Genomic DNA, 8,244 nt, shown 5'->3' with positions numbered 1-8,244 from the left:
CCCTGTGTGATGGTGAGTAGGGTTCAAGGCAGGGCTCCCTTGTGCTAAGTTGTACCCTAGGAAGCTCAGCTGCTTCACCAGGCTGAAGCTCCAGCCCCACCCCCTGCCCCACCCCCGCCCCTCCCCCCAGAGCTACGTGCCCTGCAGCAACTGTGAAGAATACCTCTTCCTTTGTCTTTGTCTGCTATTGAAATGAAGAGCTCTTCAGAGACCTTGTGAATGGAGAAATGGCAATAGAGTTGCATATCTGAGTCCCTTGCAGGGATGAGCCGCCAGGCATGTCTGCTTCCTGCTCTGATTGTGTGGGTATCAGTGGACCAGTGGTGGGAACAGAAGGAAAACCTCCTTCATGATCACAGTCCTCAGTCGTCTTTGAGCTGCAGGGTGCTGAGACTCTGACCAGGCCAATCGCCAGGTAATGCAGCCAGAAGCCTGCATTTTTTGGGGTTGCTAATGGCTCTTAGAATCACAGAGGCAGCCTGCACACCTGCTTTCGGACTCATTCATTACATTGAGTCATTCATACGCTCCTTGGGTGTTTTGGTCACTCATTCTTTTGCTCTGCCTTTTGTTCATTCAACTGTTCACAGATTCATTTACTCATTCATATATTTGGTACATTCTATAGACCAGGTACTGTGCTGAGCTCAAAGGCTATCAGTGCTAATCCACACCACGGCATCAATTCAATCCCCTCATCCCTGTGGGATCCTGTAGCCAAGCAACAGATAAGTCCCCCCTCAGTAGCTTTTCCAGCTCAGTGCTGAAAAGGTAGACTCGATAACCATTTTGTTATCTTTAATCTGAGAGTCCTTCTTGTCTAAAGGTATCACGTAGTTTCCCTCCACCTTCAAAATAAGATTAAGCCCCCAGGAGATCTCCAAGCTCTGACTTCCACCCATTATGTCTTTGGTTGTGCAGAACCGCATTGGGTCCTGGAATCTGAATGGCCAGTGGAGCGAGCCTTCGCAGATCCTTTTCCTTCCACCTGGAATCCCACAGTCCCATCTTCCCTGTGCTGCCCTTTGAGACTGTCAGGGATGAATAGATCAGGAATGAATAGAATAGAGTGGAGTATGGGCTCCACTCTAGACTTTTCCATGGAAAGACTTTGTTCCAAGTACCTGCAAGAAGTGGGGTAGCTCTTCACAAAGCTGGGAGAAGCAAGAGAAGAGTTACAGGTCCTAGACAGGTACAATGACTTGCTCAAGGTCAACAAGCCAGTTGGAGGCCATCTCTTCAAGACAAGTTAGCTCATTTCACCCCGTTTCTGGGGCTGGTGCAAGTCTACACTGTGCACAAAAATGAGAGCCTCTGGGAGCCATTAATTAGTCCTTTCAGGGCATTTTTATGACTGTCTGTGGAAGACTAGCAGGTCTGTTCCGGTCAGGCAGTAGGCTGCAGAGGCAAGCTGAGGTTAGGCGTGATGATTCAGATCTCAAGATGAAAGTTTTGCCTGAGATGTTTAAATAACTCAGAGTTACTGCCGCCCCAGCCGGGACAGGACAACCAGGCAGTGGTAGGTGATTTCTGAGTGGGAGGGGATGGTATGGGAGACAGGAGGCAGGCTTCCAGAGAGAAATTACCATTTCGTATTTATGGCTTTGGCTCACTGGAGTGCCGCAGGGACAGGTTTTGCTAACACATTAGGTAATTGCCTCAGTTCTCCAGTCTACGCTGAAGTATGTAACCAGCTTAGGTAGTCTTGCAGACATGATTCAGTCTGGGCCTCCCAAGTGCCTAGGGCTCTCCCAGGTCATGAGGTACTGATGATAAGAAATTAGGGTGGTATCCGTCTCTCGGGCAACCAGACCACTGTCCTGTCACAACTGCCCAGCTAAAGGAATGGAGGAGGAGTCCCAAGATGGAGGCTAGAAGATCGGGACTGAATTCTATTGCTGTGCATCCTTTGTGGCCCCTCTGTGAGCCACTGGTGCCCACCTAGAAAATAGAGGAGATGGTGCACCAGAATTTCTCAGTTTGGCTGTATATTAGAATCACATGGGGAAATTGAAAAAAAAGAGTCACAGCTTCAGCCCCCAAGGTCATAATCCCATTGGCTTGGAGTGTAGCCCAGATATATTTTGTAGCTGGAGTTCCCTGGCTCCCCTGACCTCTGCAGTCTTCCTCGGGTGGTCTTTCTGGCCATCCAGTGCTATCAGAAAAGGCAAGGAGTCCCTGACCTTGGAATCTGCCCACCATTGTTTTCAGGTTTAGAATTTTGTGGTAATTTGTATCTGATCTAGGCTCGCCCCTCCCCATGCTCACTTCTGGGTGGGCGCTGGAGGACTATGGAGGCCTTTTTGCTGTCCTGTGTGTATTACCTCTGTGCCTCCTAAAAAAGTCGCCTTGGGATGCTGGGTTTCCACATCTTTATCCTTGAACACCAAGGAAAACATTGCCGCTCAACTGCTTTCGAGCAAGTGGGACTCAGTTCTCTGTTCATCGTGGTCTAAGGGCACATGACACCTCCCAACTGGTGCCTAGGAGTAGGGAATGCAGCTCCTGTCCCTGGTCCCCACCTGATTCCAAGTAGTCAGAGTTTGATGTCTAAGAATGAGAGAATCCTCATTTCCATGGAGTGAATCTATCCAAGATACATGAGGTGATAGAAACTGAGCACAGCTCACCCGCCACCCAGTTAGTGATATCCAGAAAGATGTCAGTTCGAATCCCAGCAATGCCCCTTCCTAATTATCCAAGACTAGATTATTTATCTCTCTGGGTCTTCAGTCCTTTATCGGTGTAACAGAAACATCAGACATTTCCAGGGTGGTCTTCAGGATAATAAAAGAACCAGGTAGAGTCCTTTGTGGAACCTAGCTCTAAATGGCCATGTGCTCCCACTCCCCCACCCTTCTGCCTTGTCCATCTCCTCTCCTGCTGGCCTTTAAACTCTTCAAGATCTGGAGTCATGGAAAGCAAGTCTCTGTCAGTGACCTTGGGCAAGCCGTCTCATCATTCTGTGCCTCCATCTGAGAGGCGGGGATGTAAGAAGGGCTTCTGGCATGGAACTTTGGCCACAATACTTCAGCCTTTGCAGGGTGTTTGCTCTCTGTCCTGGACCCTACAGTGCTTGTTGAGTGAAGAAGGGATGCGCTCTCCAAGCAGGAGAATGGTAAATAAACCTTGTCTCTCTGGTCCTTACATCATCTCTACAGTGACAGTTGTGCTGAGTTCACAGGGCCCACGGGGTTCCAGGACAGAGAGCAGTAACCTATATCAGGGGGTTACTTACTGTCTTGAGATGGCCCCCATGAGGAGAAATGCTATAAATATGGAGGATTCATCTGCGATAAGTCACGAACAGGAACCTGGGCTATATAACTTTTTAATTCTCCACTGCGGCGTGTAAGCAAAGGCAGTAAAAACAGTCACCAGTAATTTATTTTTTCCCCTCTTTTAATTTTGTAATTTCTTTTTCCTTAACCAACCCAAAAAGTTCTCTTACACTCACCTGAAGCAGTCATGCAATTAAAGCCACTTCTACATTGCCAGCGTGAAATACAGGCTCGAGGGCAGTTTCTTCACCAGGCATTAAAATGGGAGTAAGTCCTGAGTTCTCCTTACCTCATCGGACTTGGCAGCACAGGAGGCTGGCATGGAGAGAGCTAGTTTAGTTAAAGAGAAGACCCTGAACATCTCCCAGGTGTCAAATTTAATGTCTTCTTTGAACTGGAAGCTGAACGATCTCAGGCAAGTGACTTCCTCAATTCCCTCATTTGTAAATATGTGGATACAAATTAGCCACTAACCTCCATTGCTGTGATGTCCTTAAAGCCAAAAGAGAGAGAGAGATGCAGGAGAAGTGTACTCTTTAGCACATGCACTGTAGACATGTTGGAGATTGTTGCTACTACCTATGGGGATGGGAATAAGAAGGATGATGGTGGTGGTGGTGCTGGTACTGGTAATAAATGTGAGGATGGTGATGGTGATGGTGAAGAAGATGGCGATGATGATAATGATGATGGAAGCATACCATGTACGGGGTGGAGGCCATGGATACATGTGCTAAGAAGAGGATTTTTCTATACTTTATGCTTCTCTGTGTACAAATAAATAGATACCTAGAGCTGGGGATATTTCTCTTTGGCAGAACATTTACTGAGAATGCTCAAGGACCAGGGTTTATCTCCAGTACTGGAAAAAAAATGTATTCAATAAGGATTTGTCTAAAATCTGTTTTTATCCCTAGTCTTCCCCTCAGAGGTTTCAGCCATTCATCAGTAAATATTAATTGAGTGTTGACTGCATACCAGAACACAGTGAATGAACACAGGGAGTCACACAATTGCCCTTACAGGACTTACTGTCTAAAAAGGCTAGTTAAATGGGGTAGAAAAGGCAGGCCGTGATGTATAATTTAAAATGGTAGGAGGGATAGTGAAGACAATGGACTAGGATGGTAGCTTCAAGAGCAGGGAAAGCAATGTGAACAAGATGTTTCATCTCATGTAGTCAGGATCTCGATCTAACACGGGAGTGAGACCTAAACAATGGCGGGACACAACAGGGAACACCCCAGAAACCATGTCCCAGGCACACCACACAAAGCCCTGCCCCCAACCAGACCCACCCACCCCACCCCCGAATTCAGAATGAAGTTGCCTTGTTTAAGAGCTGGATGCAAGGATTCTGTCTGTACCTTGGGCAGAATGGAAGGAGAGAGCTGTGTAAGCTGACACCTGAAAGATAAATGTAGGGAAGACTGTAGCAAGCCTTGTAGTCTGGACTGAAGTTTGAGGCTCCTCTCAGGGAAGCCACTGGGGACTTAGGTGTGGGAGCACCACAGAGCATTTGAATAACAATAGGGTATGAATGGGGGCAAGAAGACACCTGAGGGCACAAACTCAGTAGTTAGAATGAAGGAGATTAGCAGACTCAATGGCAGTGGGTACTAGAAGTGGCGAGTCTGGTCCAATTCAGGAGATGGATCCAATGAGGCCTAAGGCACAGAAGTGGAAGGATGACCAGAGATGATGGTGGTAGTGGTGGTAACACAGCTCCAGACCGGGGAGCAAAGAAACCTCCCTTGCATGGGCACCGGGCTGACTGGTCATATGACCCCAGTGAAACCAGGAGGAGAATGGATCTAGATAGAGGTGGGGATGGAACTCCCCATTGGGGCACATTGAGCAACCAAGCATCCTAAACGTATTCGGACATACGAACCTGAGCTCCAGGGGAGGTCCAGGGGAATGCAATGGTGGATTCAGTGACTGGGACTGAGAAGAAGAATCACAGACGTGAAGCCTGTGCACAGAGAGAGCAACAGGCTGAGGGCTGAACCCTGGATTACCAACAGCTGGGGCAAGATGTGGACTTGCTGGCAACAGAAGGTGAGAGGGAAACTTTGGGAGATGGGAGGGAAAGCACAGACAGGCAGAGCTCTTAGGAGAGGATGGATGCTGTAAGGGTCAAGCTCTGTGCCATGAACGAAGGAAAAGGCAGACCACTCCCATCAGGACCACATGGCTCTGCAGTGCAGAGCTTGTGCAACCAGATGCATTTGAATCATGGTGCTGCTCTTGCTTAGCTTTTGGCCTGAGGCCACACCCTAGCATTCCCCCTTCTTCGCTTCCTCCTCTGCTTGGCATTCGTGGGCAGTTTGTATGAGATAATGTCTGTGAAGTGATTAGCACTGGGCCTGGCACACAGCAGGGACTTAATAAACAGGAGTCATTTGTGTTCTTCCTGAAAGGGCTCAAGTGCTTAGACTTGTCCTCAGACACACTGCAGGTTTCGCTGAGGCGACCCCACCTTCTCTCAAGGTTGCAAAGAAAGCTGTCTTTAAGAGTCTAATAGGTGCAAGTTGGGTGGGCATAGTAAGACCCCCTTGACACACTGAAGAATAGTGCTAGCCCTTCATAAAAACATCCCAGTTAAAATCTTGCAAGTCCCCATGTGGGTCACATGAAACCCATTCACAGACCCAAAGATGCTCACCTGAATTTGAGACCTTAATAGGTGATAGAGGCCCCGAAAAGAACATTAAAGAGGATTAAGGAGATTGTCAAGGTCAGATATGCACTTTAGGAAGTTCACTGTGCAGTAGAGACAGTGGATCAGAGGAATGTGGATCTCATCCACAGCAAAGAAGCCAGGAAAGCCCACCTGGGTGAGAGGGGACGAAGATGAGGAAATGGGGTCATTGTCATATAATTAGCTCTATAATCAGTATGAAGCTTATCATTTCAGAATGCAAAGATGACTGTACCGCTAAAGATTTTTTCGCCCCTGTTAATGGAAATAACTTACTAACCTGGGGTTTGGGGTTGGTTAGCTGCATTAAAAGATAAGGTATTAATTTTTTAACCAATTGATTTTTTTTTAATAACGAATTAGGTTATTGATTAAGAAATCACTCAGTGTGGACAGTAAAAGCTGCGAATTAGAATCGTGTCTGGTTAGACTGAAGGCTGAAGGACTCATCCCAGAAGATTTCCTTCACTAGGCTGCAGAGAAGGCTCTGAGGCACAGGGGTGGAGAACAGGGCCTCTAGGCTGGACCACAGAGTCTGCTGGGATGCTACAGTGGAGTAAATGGGCTTAGGTGTGAGACTGGTCCTTTCCTCTCTCCAGAGATTTAGCAAGTGGTTGAACTGGGTACAGTGAGGACATTGTAACAGGCAGAATGCAAAGTTTTTCTACCTAAGTTCTCAATATATCTAAATTTATACACCAGCCGGAAAGGAGGGATCCTTGGGCCCCTGAAACTAGGAAGAACCTTAAAAGGGGGCAATCATGCAGCTGACTTCTGAGAGCCTGAGAAACAAGGTCAGATAGGCTCAAGGCGAATGGTCTGAGCTGTATTGGATCTGGGGGAGGGAGGCTAGCACCAGGAGCTTGAGATTGGTCCTGGCATAAAAGATACAATTAGAGCTGAACTTTCTACTAAAGTGATGGTTGCTAATGCTGTGACCCTTTAATACAGTTCATCGTGTTATGGTGACCGATGTCCATAAAATTATTTTGTTGCTACTTCATAGTGTAAATATCTGATCTGAGACCCCCAAATGGGTCACAACCCACATGCTGAGAACTACTGTAATAAAGGAAGACTAGAAAATTCTGTCCAGAATTTCAAGGACTCAAGCCAGAGCCTGCTGCAGGCTCCTGGAGTGTGGGGACCACAGATCTCCTCTAAGAACTAGGGTCAGGGCTGGAGAGATGGCTCAGCTGTTAAAAGCATTGATTGCTCTTCCAAAGGTCCTGAGGTCAATTCCCAGCAAGTACATGGTGGCTCACAACCATCTAAAATAGGATCCGATGCCCTCTTCTGGTATGTCTGAAGACAACTACAGTGTACTCATATAAATAAAATAGGTAAATCTTGAAAAAAAAAGAAAAAAGAAAAAAGAACTAGGGTCTGTAAGCTTGCAACAGGTATGCAGTATGGTTTGAATTTATAATATTTGCATAATACTTTAAAATCCTCAAGTTAAAAACAGCATACAAATTGGACTATAGACGTGTGAGAGGGTCAAGATATACAAGCAGCTAGGATTGCTTGTCAGGCACTGCACACGGTGCAGGGCATGTGGTACCTGAAGTAAAAAATTAAAAAATCATGAACAATGTGACACCTCTGGGGTGCATCTGTCTCAATCCACCCTACAGAGTGGAAACTAAGGTCCAGGAAGAAGTGTCAGTGAGGCGGTGCACTGTTGCTGTACAGAAGAAGGCCAGGGCTTTAGAGGTGGTAGATCTGAATTTGAATTTAGATTCTGCCATTTAATAGATGTGAACCAAGATCAAACTGCTTAAACCATCTGAGTCTCGGTTTCCCTGTCTAAAACTGTAGGGTTGTTAACAGCTACTCTGGAGCATGATTGGGAACTGAGAGTGACCAATCAGGTAAATGTCCTGGAGGTGATACTAGCTTCTTCACATACCTTTGTTTCCCTTAAACTTTGCTCTTTAAAAATCCCCTCCAGCATAATTTATCAGTGAGCAATGGCTTGGCTAGTGATGTCTTTATCCACGGGACTACAGTATTCTGATAGTTTGCATTTAATTGCTTGCTGTTATAGATGTGATTTTTCATTCCAGGCCCTGGCTTGTGAAGCTCCCTTTAACTTTGCTCTCTTTGTCCTTATTTATTCCCCATCAAGTTTGCTACAATCAACCAAGTGGGGGGGGGGGGGTGGATGGGAGATGCGTGGATGAGTATATGGGTAAATTAGATGATGGATAATGGATGGATATGGATGGGTAGATGAATGGATGAGTGGCTGAGCTG

General features: G+C 46.7%; 1 protein-coding gene across 3 annotated transcripts in view; it reads left to right on the top strand.

The window, feature by feature from the left end:
* Asic2 (acid-sensing (proton-gated) ion channel 2) overlaps positions 1-8,244 on the top strand; it is a 1,088,234-nt gene that overhangs the window by 833,994 nt on the left and 245,996 nt on the right. The gene's annotated exons all lie outside the window — the stretch shown is intronic.

Source organism: Mus musculus, chromosome 11 (genome assembly GCF_000001635.26).
Source record: "Mus musculus strain C57BL/6J chromosome 11, GRCm38.p6 C57BL/6J".
NCBI classification, from domain to species: domain Eukaryota; kingdom Metazoa; phylum Chordata; class Mammalia; order Rodentia; family Muridae; genus Mus; species Mus musculus.
This window is presented reverse-complemented; position numbering and strand designations above follow the sequence as displayed.